This window comes from Balaenoptera physalus (assembly GCF_965194825.1).
Source record: "Balaenoptera physalus genome assembly, chromosome: 5".
NCBI lineage: Eukaryota > Metazoa > Chordata > Mammalia > Artiodactyla > Balaenopteridae > Balaenoptera > Balaenoptera physalus.
Genome location: NC_138884.1, coordinates 2,563,443 through 2,578,713, shown reverse-complemented (window position 1 = coordinate 2,578,713; position 15,271 = coordinate 2,563,443). Strand labels below are relative to the sequence as shown.

The following is a 15,271-nucleotide window of genomic DNA, read 5'->3' as shown; positions in this document are numbered from 1 at the left end:
GCCTTAAGGTGTGTCTTCTTTCTCCATCACCACGACCTGTTTGTATACTTGGTTATCTAACACAACGAGACCTTGATGACTTGTGTACTGATGCACAGATACGGGCTCTGGGAACCTCTTATTTCTCAAGGAGACAACAACTGTGACCATAGCAAGAGTAATATTGAATGTTACCATCTACTGGCACTGTTTTAAGTACCATGCACCTATTATCTCAATAAATCCTCCTAAACTTTTTATAAGGTGGGTACTCTATGAGAGGCCTTTTGTGGATGTGGAAGTAGAGGCCCAGTGTAATTAAATACCTTTGCCGAAAGTCATGTACATTACCTGGATGTAAAAAGGAGACATACGATGCAAAGGGAGATGTAAAAGAGCATCAGAGGCTGTGACCGAATGATGTGCCCGCCCCAGCCTCTCAGATGAAACTTTCTGTTCTTTCAGTCCAAAGACAAAAGGTCCCTATGATAAAGCTCATCTTCAGGTATTTATTTATTTGTTTGTTTGTTTGTAAAACTGACACAGGTGATCCTATCAGCCCAGAGCCGCTAGCTCAGGTTCGTCTGGGACAGGTTCTTGGTTGTATAACTTGATGAATTCTAGATGACTCTCCTTGAATCCAACAATATATATGTGAAATTAGCAGGTTTACTGGCCCTGAACTGTGTACTGGACCATTTTCTGACAGGTGTCACTCCAAAGATATCCCAGAAAATGAGAAGGTTGTACTTGGGGAAGGACAAGGTTGTAATTACGTAGGGAGGGCCAGGAGGGTACCACCCTACAAAATCCAGCCATGACCACTAGACCAGAGTCTCATCCTATGCGTATCTGTGTGGGAAATGCAAAAGTGAATTGAAATATAGCATCAAAGTCCTCGTAAAGAAATCCATGTTTGCGATAATGATGTATTTTTCAGTTGTAAACTTATAAAGAATCTAGTGTTACGCCTCACAGAGTGTCTATACTGCATTTGGTGTCATTTGACTATTGCATTACTTAACAATTCCACACAGCAGATAGTACTGATACTTTATATATGGGAATCCTGAGGCTTGGTGAGGTGTGAAATTTGCTCAAGGACGCATAGCTAGTGAGCAGTGGAAGTGGCATTTGTACCCAGTTCTGTCTGATACTAAAGTATCCTCATGTTGCTTCTCTTGACCTACATTACCTCTCCAATATAACTTGATATAATCATGGGATAGTGACAAAAATGTTCAAATTTTAACATGGTGATTTCTGATTTACCATTATGCCAATCTTTCTATTTAACTTCTTTTTTCAACTCAACCACTTAACATTGATAATATTTTCACTCAAAGGAAGTATGGCCATACTACCCTGAACACGGCTACAAGGGCTGTTGTTGTTGTTTAAATACAAGCCAACGCTTCCCAGATTTTCTTGTTTGACCGTAAACAATCATGTATACGCCAATATGACTGAATGTATTAGTATGTTTTCTGCCAAACTGTCCTTGCAAAAATCATCAATCATGATAGAGGTCACCAGATACTATGTGATACTGATACATTTAAATACTTTTTTAAACAAAATCTTTAAAAATATGTATCTAAGACAAGACAAAGCAGACTATGTCCATGTAGAGAGCAAAAGAGCCCCAGCCCCCTGTGATCTTCCACGGAGCACTTGGGCCAAGCTCCCCAGCAGTCTGCGCAGAGATGCAAGTGAATCCCAAGGGCTACCATTTTGGCAGCACTTAAGCATCGTACTGTTTTTCACGCCCAGCATGGGAGATGCATTATGTGTGCTTTATTTTTAGGATGCCGCTTTATGGCCGTAGAGCTGTCAGACTGGATTAGGTCGCCTCGTTCCAGGAACGCTGTGTGTCGGGGCTGCTTGGGTGACGGACTGCAGGCACCTCACCCACTTCCGTTTAAATTCAGTGTAGATGCCACTGTGCTCACTGTTCTCCGACTTGTACTGCCTCGTCTCGTCACAGAGCGGGAGGAACACGGTGGGTACTTTCCTCTCTCCTCTCGAGTCCGTGTGAGCAGTGCCGTGAGCTCCACGCTGGTGGTGCGGCTGCCAGAGCAGGGGAGTGGCAGTGTGACACTTCATGTCGCCCCAGGCTCTCAGGTGAGGACAGAGGCATTTTGCAGGGAGTTATGACAACAACCCAGATGCCCTCACAACTTGGAAACACACTGACTTCAAAATCCTGGAAGTCTGGGACGTGGGTGCAAACTTTCTTAAAATACTGACTCAGGAGTATAGGAATCATGTCTTGTTTCTAAAAATCTGGATGGAAAGCACATTGTGTTCTTTTTTAAAATTTTTATTTATTTATTTTATTTATTTTTGGCTGTGTTGGGTCTTCGTTTCTGTGCGAGAGCTTTCTCTAGTTGCGGCAAGCGGGGGCCACTCTTCATTGCGGTGCGTGGACCTCTCACTATCGCGGCCTCTCTTGTTGCGGAGCACAGGCTCCAGACGCGCAGGCTCAGTAGTTGTGGCTCACGGGCCCAGTTGCTCCGCGGCATGTGGGATCTTCCCAGACCAGGGCCCGAACCCGTGTCCCCTGCATTGGCAGGCAGATTCTCAACCACTGCGCCACCAGGGAAGCCCACATTGTGTTCTTTATCAGAAAAGCTCTAAGGGTACCATCTTTAGCAATCAAGTTGAGCTGATCAACTAAATACATCCATAAGTGAACAAAAGTTTACTGAGCATGGGCTTCAAGCAGTGCTGGGCTCCACTGTCGTCTTGTTTGCTCACTACATACCTTCTTCGGCAAAGTGGGGGAACTGGGGGACCTTCTCTGCTGTGTCTCTGGAAGTGTCCCCCGATCTCACACGAGGCTGGGGTAGAAGAGGCAGTGGCCGGTAGTGGCCACAGTGCTCACAGCCTGAAAGATGCGTGTTCCTGAGCTCCATGCAATCTGTTCCCTTCTACAGCATCACATTTACCTTTTCTTCTTTTAAGAAATAGTTGTGAGCACCTGCTATGTGTCAGCCGCTCTTCTAGTCATTAGGGGCTGCGTCAGTGGACAAAAGAGTCAAGAATCCCTGTCCCCCTTGGAGCTGACACCATTGGACCACGTGACAGCTCAGTGGCCTGGAGGGACTCTTCTTATGGCCACTGATTTCAAGGTTCACTCAGCACCAGCCTGAGCCCAAGGTCATGACCTTTCCATTGGGACTGAATCTGTTGCCATCTCTGGGTGGGTTTAAGGACAGCACAGGTGCTGACCTCAGTTAATGGGCAAATATTGACGTTTCGGTCGAATTTGGTTGTAACTGACAGCATTTACCTTCTATTTGTGACTCTAAACATGGGGACGGAGCTGTATAGTTTCCAATTCAAATAGCTTTGCGGTTCAGATTGTGACTGGCATATCTGCTTACTAGGGCTGCTGTCACAAAATACCACAGATGGGCGGCTTAAACAGAAGACATTTATTTCTCACCGTTCTGGAGGCTGGAAGTCCAAGGTCAAGGTGTCGGCTGGTCTGGTTTCTTCCCAGGCCTCTCTCCTTGGCTTGACGATGGCCGCCTTCTCACTTGTCCTCATAGGCTCCTTCCTCTGTGGTCCGTCCCCCTCCTGTCTCTCAGTGTGTCCAAACTTCTTCTCATTAGGATACCAGTCAGATTGGATTAGGGCCACTGTAACAGCCTCATTTTAACTTAATTGCCTCTTCAAAGGCTCTTTCTCCAAATGCAGTCACGTTCTGAGGTGCTGGGCGTGGGGCTTCAACATATACATTTGGGGGAATACAGTTTAGCTTCACAATGACTGTCAGTCTAGACTCCCTGAATTTGAATCCTGGTTCTACTGTGTGACCTGGGTGAATTCCCTTAATCTCTTTCTACCTTATTTCTTCGAGTGTAATGGTATTGATAGCAGTACTGACCTCATCGGGTTGTGAGAATGAAGTGAGCCGATACGGATAAAATACCTCTAACAGTGCCCCCCGCATAGGAACGCGCAGTGATTGCTGTGTGTTATTTTCGTTCAGTTTCTAGGCTGAGTCAGCTCTTGGTGATCTATCGCTTTAGATTTCCTTAATTTCTTTCTCTAGATTGATGTCCACGTGAACTAAATACACAGGCACCTCAAACTGTCATGTAAAGAAGGCGCCTGGAGTGGGTGGTGGAGGGTCCCAGTCTCTCCCGTTCGTGGAGGGCGAATCGCTTTACATTCAGCATCTCCCCAAACCGCGCAACAGCCCCGCACGTCAGATGTTCTCGGACAGGTTTCCTGTGGGGAAAGTGAGGCTCAGAGACTAGCGTATGTGCAGGTCGTATGCAGTGGGGCTGGGACGCATACGTGGGTGGGAGGGCCCGCCAGCTTCCCCTCATCACTGTCTGCACCACCATCGTTATCCTCTCACATCACCTGGACCCTCGGTGCATGTGGCGGCGTAACCATGCGTCCCCATGGAAACCCCCTGCCTCCGCGCCCTTTCGGTCTGATTCCCGAGGGCAGCCCCGACGCCTTAACTGTCCCCCTTCTCATGACGATGATTTGGCATCAAGAGGAGCGAGGCAGTGGTGTCTCCACCACCCCTGTGTTCATCATTCCCGAGTCTCAGAGGATTATGGAGACATGGTGGTGGATGGCAGAGGGAGGGCCTGGAAACCCCCCTGCTCCCACCTCTACCTCTCAAGTGTTTCAATCCTTCTTAACCCACTTAGAGTGAGGACAGTGACATCACTGCTTACTAGGAGGTCACACCAACCAAACGTCTGTTCAGAGCCCATTGACCATTGCTTAGAACGTAAGGGCTGGAGGTGAAAACTGGGGGATTCTGAAAAATTCACTCATTCATTCCTCAACATTGTTGAATGCTTGCTTTGATCGGGACTTATGGCAGGAGCTGCAGAATCAAAGATGATTGGGAACCAGTCCCTGCTCTCCCAGGGCTCCCAGCTTGAGGGCAAGAGACAGCTAACCAAACCCGTCCTACAAGAAGGGTAGGATCTGAAAGAGAAATTAAGGACACACTCCCATTTACCATTACAAGAAAAAGAATAAAATACCTAGAATAAACCTACCTAAGGAGACAAAAGACCTGTATGCAGAAAACTATAAGACACTGATGAAAGAAATTAAAGATGATACAAACAGATGGAGAGATATACCATGTTCTTGGATTGGAAGACTCAACCTTGTGAAAATGACTATACTACCCAAAGCAATCTACAGATTCGTTGCAATCCCTATCAAACTACCACTGGCATTTTTTCACAGAACTAGAACAAAAAATTTCACAATTTGTATGGAAACACAAAAGACCCTGAATAGCCAAAGCAATCTTGAGAAAGAAAAACAGAGATGGAGGAATTAGGCTCCCTGATTTCAGACAATACTACAAAGCTACAGTAATCAAGATAGTACGGTACTGGCACAAAAACAGAAATATAGATCAATGGAACAGGATAGAAAGCCCAGAGATAAACCCACACACATATGGTCACCTTATTTTTAATAAGGAGGCAAGAATATACAGTGGAGAAAACACAGCCTCTTCAATAAGTGGTGCTGGGAAAACTGGATAGGTACATGGAAAAGAATGAATTTAGAACACTCCCTAACACCATACACAAAAATAAACTCAAAATGGATTAAAGACCTAAATGTAAGGCCAGACACTATAAAACTCTTAGAGGAAAACATAGGCAGAACACTCTATGACATAAATCACAGCAAGATCCATTTTGACCCACCTCCTAGAGAAATGGAAATAAAAACAAAAATAAACAAATGGGACCTAATGAAACTTAAAAGCTTTTGCACAGCAAAGGAAGCCATAAATGAGACAAAAGCGCAACCCTCAGAATGGGAGAAAATATTTGCAAATGAAGCAACTAGCAAAGGATTAATCTCCAAAATATACAAGCAGCTCATGCAGCTCAGTATCAAAAAAACAAGCAACCCAATCCAAAAATGGGCAGAAGACCTAAATAGACATTTCTCCAAAGAAGACATACAGGTGGCCAAGAGTCACATGAAAAGATGCTTGACATCACTAATTATTTGAGAAATTCAAATCAAAACTACAATGAGGTATCACCACACACTAGTCAGAATGCCCATCAAAAAAAATCTACAACAATAAATGCTGGAGAGGGTGTGGAGAAAAGGGAACCCTCCTGCACTGTTGGTGGGAATGTAAATGGATACAGCCACTATGGGGAACAGTATGGAGGTTCCTTAAAAAACTAAAAATAGAACTACCATACGACCCAGCAATCCCACTACTGGGCATATACCCTGAGAAAACTATAATTCAAAAAGAGTCATGTACCCCAATGTTCACTGCAGCACTATTTCCAATAGCCAGGACATGGAAGCAACCTAAATGTCCATCAACAGATGAATGGATAAAGAAGATGTGGCACATATATACAATGGAATATTACTCAGCCATAAAAAGAAACGAAACTGAGTTATTTGTAGTGAGGTGAATGGACCTAGAGTCTGTCATACAGAGTGAAGTAAGTCAGAAAGAGAAAAACAAATACCGTATGCTAGCACATATATATGGAATCTAAAAAACAAACAAACAAAAAGGTTCTGAAGAACCTAGGGGCAGGACAGGAATAAAGACACAGATGTAGAGAATGGACTTAAGGATACGGGGAGGGGGAAGGGTAAGCTGGGACGAAGTCAGAGAGTGGCATGGACATATATACACCACCAAATGTAAAATAGATAGCTCGTGGGAAGCAGCTGCATAGCACAGAGAGATCAGCTCGGTGCTTTGTGACCACCTAGAGGGGTGGGATAGGGAGGGTGGGAGGGAGATGCAAGAGGGAGTGGATATGGGGATATATGTATACGTATAGCTGCTTCACTTTGTTATACAGCAGAAACTAACACACCATTGTAAAGCAATTATACTACAATAAAGATGTTTAAAAAAAAAAAAGACAGGTAGGGTAAAGACCTCCATGAGATATGCTTAGGGAAGCCTGCAGGCACAGAGAGAGATGTGTGTGTATAGGGGGGTGGGTAGGGGGACTGCAGAAAGTTCTAGAAGTGGTAATGTCAGACTAGTTCTTCAAAGTCACTGTGGGTGGGTACAGAAGGGTGGAGAGAACCGATGTGTGAGAAGCTTGTGAAGGCAGCGTGTGCCTGGAAACTGCAAACCTTTCTGGAAAAAGGAGAATAGGGGCTGGTGGTGGTGAGTGGAGAGTGGGTGGGTTTACGTTATGGAAGGACATGGACTTCATCCCGCAGATAATGGGAAATCATTGAGGGGTCTGAAGAAGAGGGGTGATGTGCTGAGCTTTGGACTGTAGGAAGCTCACTCCAGTCAGCAATTCATGGCTTCTTCATCTGCCTTAACCAACATTAAATGGCCCAGGACCGGGTCCCCCTGATGTGACCAAGACTTTACTGGCAAAATGCAATCGTTTGTGAAGATTGGCAGTGACTCCATCATCACGACCCTCTGAAGTCAAGGTCGGTTCCTGTTTTTCTAAACGGAATATTGAGACAGGAAGAGTCTGGGAGTTCCCATTTTTAAAGCGGAAGTCCAGGGCAGACCTAGAAAGCAGAAGTTCCCGTCCATTAGTCAAAGGTTCAGAACAAAGAAGGACACTTTGTTTTTATTTATTTATTTTTTTAACGTCTTTATTGGAGTATAATTGCTTTACAATTGTGTGTTAGTTTCTGCTTTATAACAAAGTGAATCAGCTATACGTATACATATATCCCCATATCACCTCCCTCTTGCGTCTCCCTCCCACCCTCCCTATCCCACCCCTCTAGGTGGTCACAAAGCACCGAGCTGATCTCCCTGTGCTCTGCGGCTGCTTCCCACTAGCTATCTATTTTACATTTGGGAGTGTATATATGTCCATGCCACTCTCTGACTTCGTCCCAGCTTACCCTTCCCCCTCCCCGTGTCCTCAAGTCCATTCTCTACGTCTGCGTCTTTATTCCTGTCCTGCCCCTAGGTTCTTCAGAACCATTTTTTTTTAGATTCCATATATATGTGTTAGCATACAGTATTTGTTTTTCTCTTTCTGACTTTCTTCACATTGTATGACAGTCTTTAGGTCCATTTACCTCATTACAAATAACTCAATTTCGTTTCTTTTTATGGCTGAATAATATTCCATTGTATATATGTGCCACATCTTCTTTATCCATTCATCTGTCAGTGGACACTTAGGTTGCTTCCATGTCCTGGCTGTTGTAAATAGAGCTGCAGTGAACATTGCGGTACATGACTCTTTTTGAATTATGGTTTTCTCAGGGCATAAGCCCAGTAGAGGGATTGCTGGGTCGCATGTTTTTCAAGTAGAACCGCTGGTTTGGATTGTTTCAGTTGTCTGTGGCAGAGGAAGTCACAAGTGCTTCATGCTTAGCTAACGCTTGAGGAAACATGGAGATTATTTTAACTCAGTCCAACCTCGAGAAAACCAGTTAGTGAAACAGTTAGGAAGGTAACTAAATACATTTATATTGTTGTTGGAAGAACGGTATTCTAAACCACCCAGAAATTGGATTCCTAAGACGAGCCCTTGTATTGAGGATTTGGTTGGCTGCACGGAATCTGCACGTATAAAATCTATGGAATTCTGCTTCTCTGCCCCCTTCCCCTTTTAAAACCTAATACAGGTTGATTCTTTCTAATATCTGACAGTGCTGTATTTTCAGTGTCTCTGGATCGCACACTTTTCCCGCCTTGGGGAACCCGTTGCCTCAGTCAGGGTGGCTGGAGGAGTGGGCTTGAGTCTCATGGGGACCAGAGATGCCGTCAAGAGTAGAATCAACACCTGTTACTTCTTTTTCCACCCGACGCACTCAGCTTCTCTCCAGACACGGCTCTTCTCCTTGTTAATGGCCAGAGCTCCTCATTTCGCTACGCTGGGGCCTGGCAGTTCTTCGTCGCTTGGCTTGGCACTGAGAGCTCAGCCTTTATTTTAGTCCTTCCTTCCCTCGGTCCCTTTAAAACACTCTTCAACTGGCAGACACGCAACCTGATCGTCATTACACACGCGCTTGTCTGTTTCCACTAGATGCCCAGCTGTGGCCCAGGCCTTGCCTGGGACTGGGTTCTTGCAGGGCCTCTGTTTCTGGTATGCCTCACTCTGAATTCTTTCTATCCCACACACAGGAACCAGTTGCGTCCAGATACTGGGGGACAGTAGTAAATACGTGCTTTGGGAATAAGTGAATTAACAATGTTTAAAAGCCTGAGCATCTTATCCTGCACATTTCCTCCCCGGCAAGACCGTCACAGAATCCTATTTCACCCTCCCTCACATCGACTGGCTTGTCCACATTCGCCATCCCTAAGCCAAGAGATCTTACCTGCTTTTTTCACTTTTAATCGCCAGAACCCTACTGTGAGAGGCACAGTAGAAAAATAGAGCAGATAGTACTTAACGGATCATTAACAGCAAGACACCTGCTACCTTCTCCGCGGAGGTATGCCCACATCAACACTTGCTTTTAGATGAGAGACCTGCAACATTCAAGTTTTCCTTCAATGCATCGGACAGGTGCAATGGAACATGACAGAATTTGTTTTCCATAACAAAGATGAGCCTCAAGTTTTGGCTGGTCTTTGTTTTCTTTAGAGGGTTTTGGAGTTATTTTTAATGAAGGGCTCTGAGCTGAACTGTCACTTTCCTTTTTGTCTTGTTCACAAGAAGCTTGGAACTTGGCCCATGTGATAAAATAGGCTTTTGATTTCAGAGCTCAGGATATTTTTACTTGTTTCTGCCCAGTGATAGATGCAGACATTCACTGATAACTCCCGCTGTAGTTCAGCAAAACTGGTCACTGTTTCAAGGTGAAGGGCACCTGATACACCAGGGCAGAGGAGGTTGTGTATAGCATTCATTCTTAGTGGATTTTCATGTTCATCTTCTCACAAGAATGTCTTCTTTGTGCTTTTGAATAAAGAACGACTTGGGAGAACATCAAAATTCAGGGGACATATTCAGATTTTGGAAAAAATAAGTTTTACTGGCAAGTCTCAGTTTTTTAATAGACAAGCTATATAACCGTTAATTCACATGAACACCCACATTTCTTTTAAAACCCCACTTCCTCCCCATTCTGACACTTAGAATTTTCTCTCTTCACCGTTAAGATTTCTCTAGAGAGCCCAGTACTACATCATTCTGACAAACCCAAATGCGAGGAGGTAAATGCTCCTCATCTCTGAAACACTTCAGGTAAGTTGCTTGAACCTGTTTCCTGCTTTCAAAGGGTATTTTTCTGTCATCCCTTCAGATCTATCAAGGTTCATTCAATTCTGTTATCAGCCGTATTTTATACAAAGTGGAATGTGCCTCGCAGCTCTGAGGTCTGGAACCAGCCTGGGCGACGTGCACAAATACTCTGCAAGACCTGCTGGCTGGAAGGAAGGACATCCAGCCTGGCTCAGCCTGAGAATTGCCGCTTACCCTGCTTTCCGGAAGCCCCTTTCCCTGTGGTGACTGATGCCAGGCGTGGCAGGACAGAATGTGTTTCTGTGGCAGTCAGAATATTTTGCTGAGGGGAGGTGCATGTGGAGGAAAACAGAGGATGTTAACTGAAAACCAATTATTCCCATCCGTTGAAAGCTTCCTGTGGCAGTTTGAGAACCATTTAATAGAAAATGTATCGTTCAAAAAAATTTTAAGATTGAAAGGAGAGAAATGGTAAATGAGACACAATAAACCCATACACTAGATTAGGGATTGATTCACTACAGTCTGTGGGTGAGAGATAGCCCACAGCCTGTTTTGTGTGGTCCCTGAGCTACCAATGGTTTCCACAATCTTAAATGGTTGAAAAAAATATCCAAATAACCATGATACTACTATGACACTTGAAAATTACAAAAAATGTGAATTTCAGGGTATGTAATACAGTTTTATTGGAACATAGTCACCACCATTTGTTTATATATTGTTTTGACTGCTTTCGTATCACAATGCGGTTGAGTACTTGCTAGTTGACATTGTATGGCCCTCAAAGCCTGAAATACTCACCGTCTGCCCTTGACCAAGTTTGCCTACCACTGGGCTACCTTATTGTATCACAGTTAAAGTGACACTATTTAAGAATATTTAATTGTAAGAGAAATGTTTGCAATGTAACATTTAGTGAAACAATTATGATAAACTATATACATAAGGTGATTCCAGATAGTTCATTTCCCTTGTGTAATTTTTGCCTCTTTTCCCTGCTGGAAATGTAAACTCTATGAAAGCAAAAAATCCCACAAAACAACAAACAACTGAAAACCTGGCATGTATGTCTGTGTGCTTTAGGCCTAGAACAGTGCTTGAGACATAGTAGATGTTCAATAAACAAATAAAGGCTAGAAGGCTGATGAATTATGTGATTGTATAATGCATGCATATAAAAATAGTCATAGCAAAACCTTTCCAGGATATGCATATATGTTAGGCACCAGGCTGAGAACTTTAAATGCATGATCCTGTTTAACAAAGTTTGTTTTGGAAGGTACGGTATTGCCCACACTTTACAGAGGATGAAAGTGAGGTGTGAAAAGGTTATATAACTTGTCCAATGTTACAAAGCTAAGAAGTAATAGGATCAGAATTCAAAAGGTCTGTTGGGTTCTAGAGTTTGAATGCTAACCATAAGCTCTACTCCTTAAATTTCTAAAAACAATTTACTTTTTCAGGTGTGAAAGAAAGGGATGGGAAAATACCAGATGTAAATATACAAATAATAGAACCAGTTACTAGGGTAGGAGATTGTAGATGATTGCTGTTTTCTAGGCTAGACATTCTTTTTATGTTTGTTTATTTGTTTTTTGTATTGAAGTAGAGTGGATTACAATATTTTATTAGTTTCAGGTACAACACAGTGATTCAATATTTCTGTAGTTTTATATTCCATTTAAAGTTATTAAAAATCACAGATATATTTTCCTGTACTGTATATCTTTGTTATTTATTTGTTTTATACATAGTAGTTTGTGACTCTTAATCCTATAGCCTATATCTCACTGCTCCCCACTTCCCTCTAACCACTGGTAACCACTAGTCTTTTTTACCTATATCTGTGAATCTTTTTCTGTTATGTTATATACATTGGTTTGTTTTATTTTTTTAGATTCCGCATATATGTGATGTAACATAGAATATTTGTCTTTCTCTGTCTGCCTTATTTCACGAAGCATCATACTCTCTAGGTCCATCCATGTTGTTGCAAATGGCAAAATTTCATTCTTTTTTATGGCTGAGTAATATTCCATTGTGTACATATACCACATCTTCTTTATCCATTCATCTGTTGATGAACACATAGGTTGCTTCCATATCTTGGCTATTGTAAATAGTGCTGCAATGAACATTGGGGTGCATGTATCTTTTAGAATTAGTGTTTTTGTTTTCTTTGGAATATACCCAGCAGTGGAGTTGCTGGATCATATAGTAGCTCTGTTTTTAGCTTTTTAAGGAAACTCTGTACTGTTCTCTATAGTGGCTGCACCGATTTACAGTCCCACCAACAGTGGAGGAGGGTTCCCTTTTCTCTACATCCTCACCAACATTTGTTATTTGTAGTCTTTTTGATGTTGGCCATTCTGACAGGTGTGAGTTGATATCTCACTGTGGTTTGATTTGCATTTCTCTGAAAATTAGCAAGGTTGAGCATCATTTCATGACTTGTTGGCTGTGTGTAAGTCTTCTTTGGAAAAATGTCTATTCAGGTCTTCTGCCCATTTTTTAAGGGATCTGTTTTTTTTTTGATATTGAGTTGTGTGAGCTACTTATATATGTTGGATATTTACCCCTTGTCAAACATATAATTGGCAAATATTTTCTCCCATGTAGTAGGTTGTCTTTCCATTTAGTTTATGGTTTCCTTTGCTGTGTAAAAGCTTTTAAGTTTAATTAGGTCCCATTTGTTTATTTTTGCTTTTATTTCTTTTTCCTTAGAAGACAGATTTTAAAAATATTGCTACAATTTATGTCAAAGAGTGTTCTGCCTGTGTTCTCTTCTAGGAGTTTTATGGTTTCAGGTCTTACATTTAGGTCTTTAATGCATTTTCAGTTTATTTTTGTACATGATGTAAGGAAATGTCTAATCTCATTCTTTTACCTGTAGCTGTCTACTTTTCCCAGCACCAGTTATTGAAGAGACTGTCTTTTCCCCACTGTATTTTCTTGCCTCCTTTGCTGTAGATTAATTGACCAAAGGTGTGTGGGTTTATTTCTGGGCTCTCTATTCTGTTCCATTGATATATGTCTGTTTTTTTGCCAGTACCATGTGGTTTTGATCACTGTAGCTTTGCAGTATTGTCTGAAGTCAGGGGACGTGATTCCTTCAGCTCCCTTCTTTTTTTCTCAGGATTGCTTTGGCAATTTGGGGTCTTTTGTGGTTTCGTATAAATTTTAGGATTATTTGTTCTAGTTCTGGGAAAGTGTCATGGATATTTTGATAGAGATTGCATTAAATCTGTAGATGACTTTGGGTAGTATGGCCATTTTAACAATATTAATTCTTCCAATCCAAGAGCATGGGATATCTTTCCATTTCTTTGTATAATTTCCAAATTCCTTTGTCAATGTTTTATAGTTTTCAGCAAATAGGTCTTTTACCTCCTCTGTTAAGTTTATTCCTAGATATTTTATTCTTTTTTATATGATTGTAAATGTGATTGTTTCCTTAATTTCTCTTTCTGAGAGTTCATTTTCAGTGTATAGAAAAGCAACAGATATCTGTATATTAATCTTGTATCCTGCAAATTTACCAAATTCGTTTATTAGTTCCAATAGTTTTTTTGGTGGAGACTTTAGTGTTTCTTATATATAGTATCATGTCATCTTTTAGCTATACATTTTAATGTTTTTCCACATTTCCTAAAATGAGTAGATTTACTCTTAATTACTTTTAAAATATGAAACAAATGTTTCTAAAGGGAAGGAAAAACAGCACAGAAGTTGACTGTTTCAATTGTTTATGTGCATAATTTCCTCATTTCTCTGAGGGCCTTGTCTACTGAGGAAACTGGCACTTTGTCTGTCTTGTGTATTGATTTGTGTTGCTGAATTTCAGTGTTTTTCAACTCCCTTTGAATACTTCCCAGCCTTGAGAATGCAGAGTGCTAGCTGTGTATCAGTTTGTTCCAAAGACACTGAGTGATAGAGCCTCTTGGTGTTGATATTTAGGAGTCTGAAGTGCCCATATCTTTGAAAGCTGTGTTGTGTCTCTTACATGTATTTGGTTACACTGGTTTATGTGTGTCTCCCACTACATGATGGTCTGCTTTTACTTAGAATTTATTATTATTATTTTTTAAATTGGCATAGTATTTGGAGCATATACATTTAACATTATATTTATCTAATACCTAAGAAGATAATTGGGTCCCAGCAGCCCCAAATCATTTAGTACAGTAAAAGGAAATAAAAAGGAGAGAGATAACAATTAAGTTCTTTATATATGGTTCATGTTTCTCTATTTTTCTTTTAATTGTGCATCAGTGACTGTGGCCTATTTTCCACAATCTAAAGGACTTGCTACAGGCCCTGGCCTAAATTGCAAGGCTAAAAGGAGAAAGATTTTTCTTTTGAACAAAACTGGAATGTAGGTGATTAGAATGATTAAGTGAATGTTATTAATATTATTAAGGTCATTGTAACACCACATTCAGGAGTGGTTAGAAGAGTGACTGTCCTTGCATTAAAGACTAGAGATAAGAGCTCTACAGGAAGGCAAATAAGCAAGGTGGGAAAATAAAAGTCTTTAACAAAAAACAGTTATAGATTGAGAACCTCTCAGGTCATTTGAAAGAGCTTTAAAAATCCCTGTGATGTGTCTTGACATTCCAACCATAGTTTCAGAGGATTCGAATGCCCAGGCCTGTTAAGAATGAGTTAAATGGGATTTTTCAGACCTTTGTGACTTAGTCGTTGTTTTTTTTTTTTTCTTCCAAGAGATCATTCTGATAATAAGTTACAAGCAAAGCTGCTCTTCATCATCTTTCAGTGACTTTATTTGACAGACATGGGAGCTTGAGAGGGATGCTTTGGCTTTAAGCTTACAGTGTCATTTAATGTACAGTTCACCAGTGAAATTTCTAAACTGTCAAGAATGAGACAAAAACATTCGAGTGACAGATTTTTTTGAAAAATATTCTATGCACAGGAAATTGAAGAAATGACATTTGCTTAAATACACTTTGTGAGGTTTTATGTGAATAAATGACCCATTACCAGGAGTGCTGTTGTTTCTATCAGAAAAAAACAAAACAAAACAAAAAAACCCTCTTGCTTCCTTTTTCTTTCTCTGGAGATTATAGTGACTGGTGTGAAACATA

General features: G+C 41.5%; 1 protein-coding gene across 3 annotated transcripts in view; it reads left to right on the top strand.

The window, feature by feature from the left end:
• GASK1B (golgi associated kinase 1B) overlaps positions 1–15,271 on the top strand; it is a 110,603-nt gene that overhangs the window by 8,259 nt on the left and 87,073 nt on the right. The gene's annotated exons all lie outside the window — the stretch shown is intronic.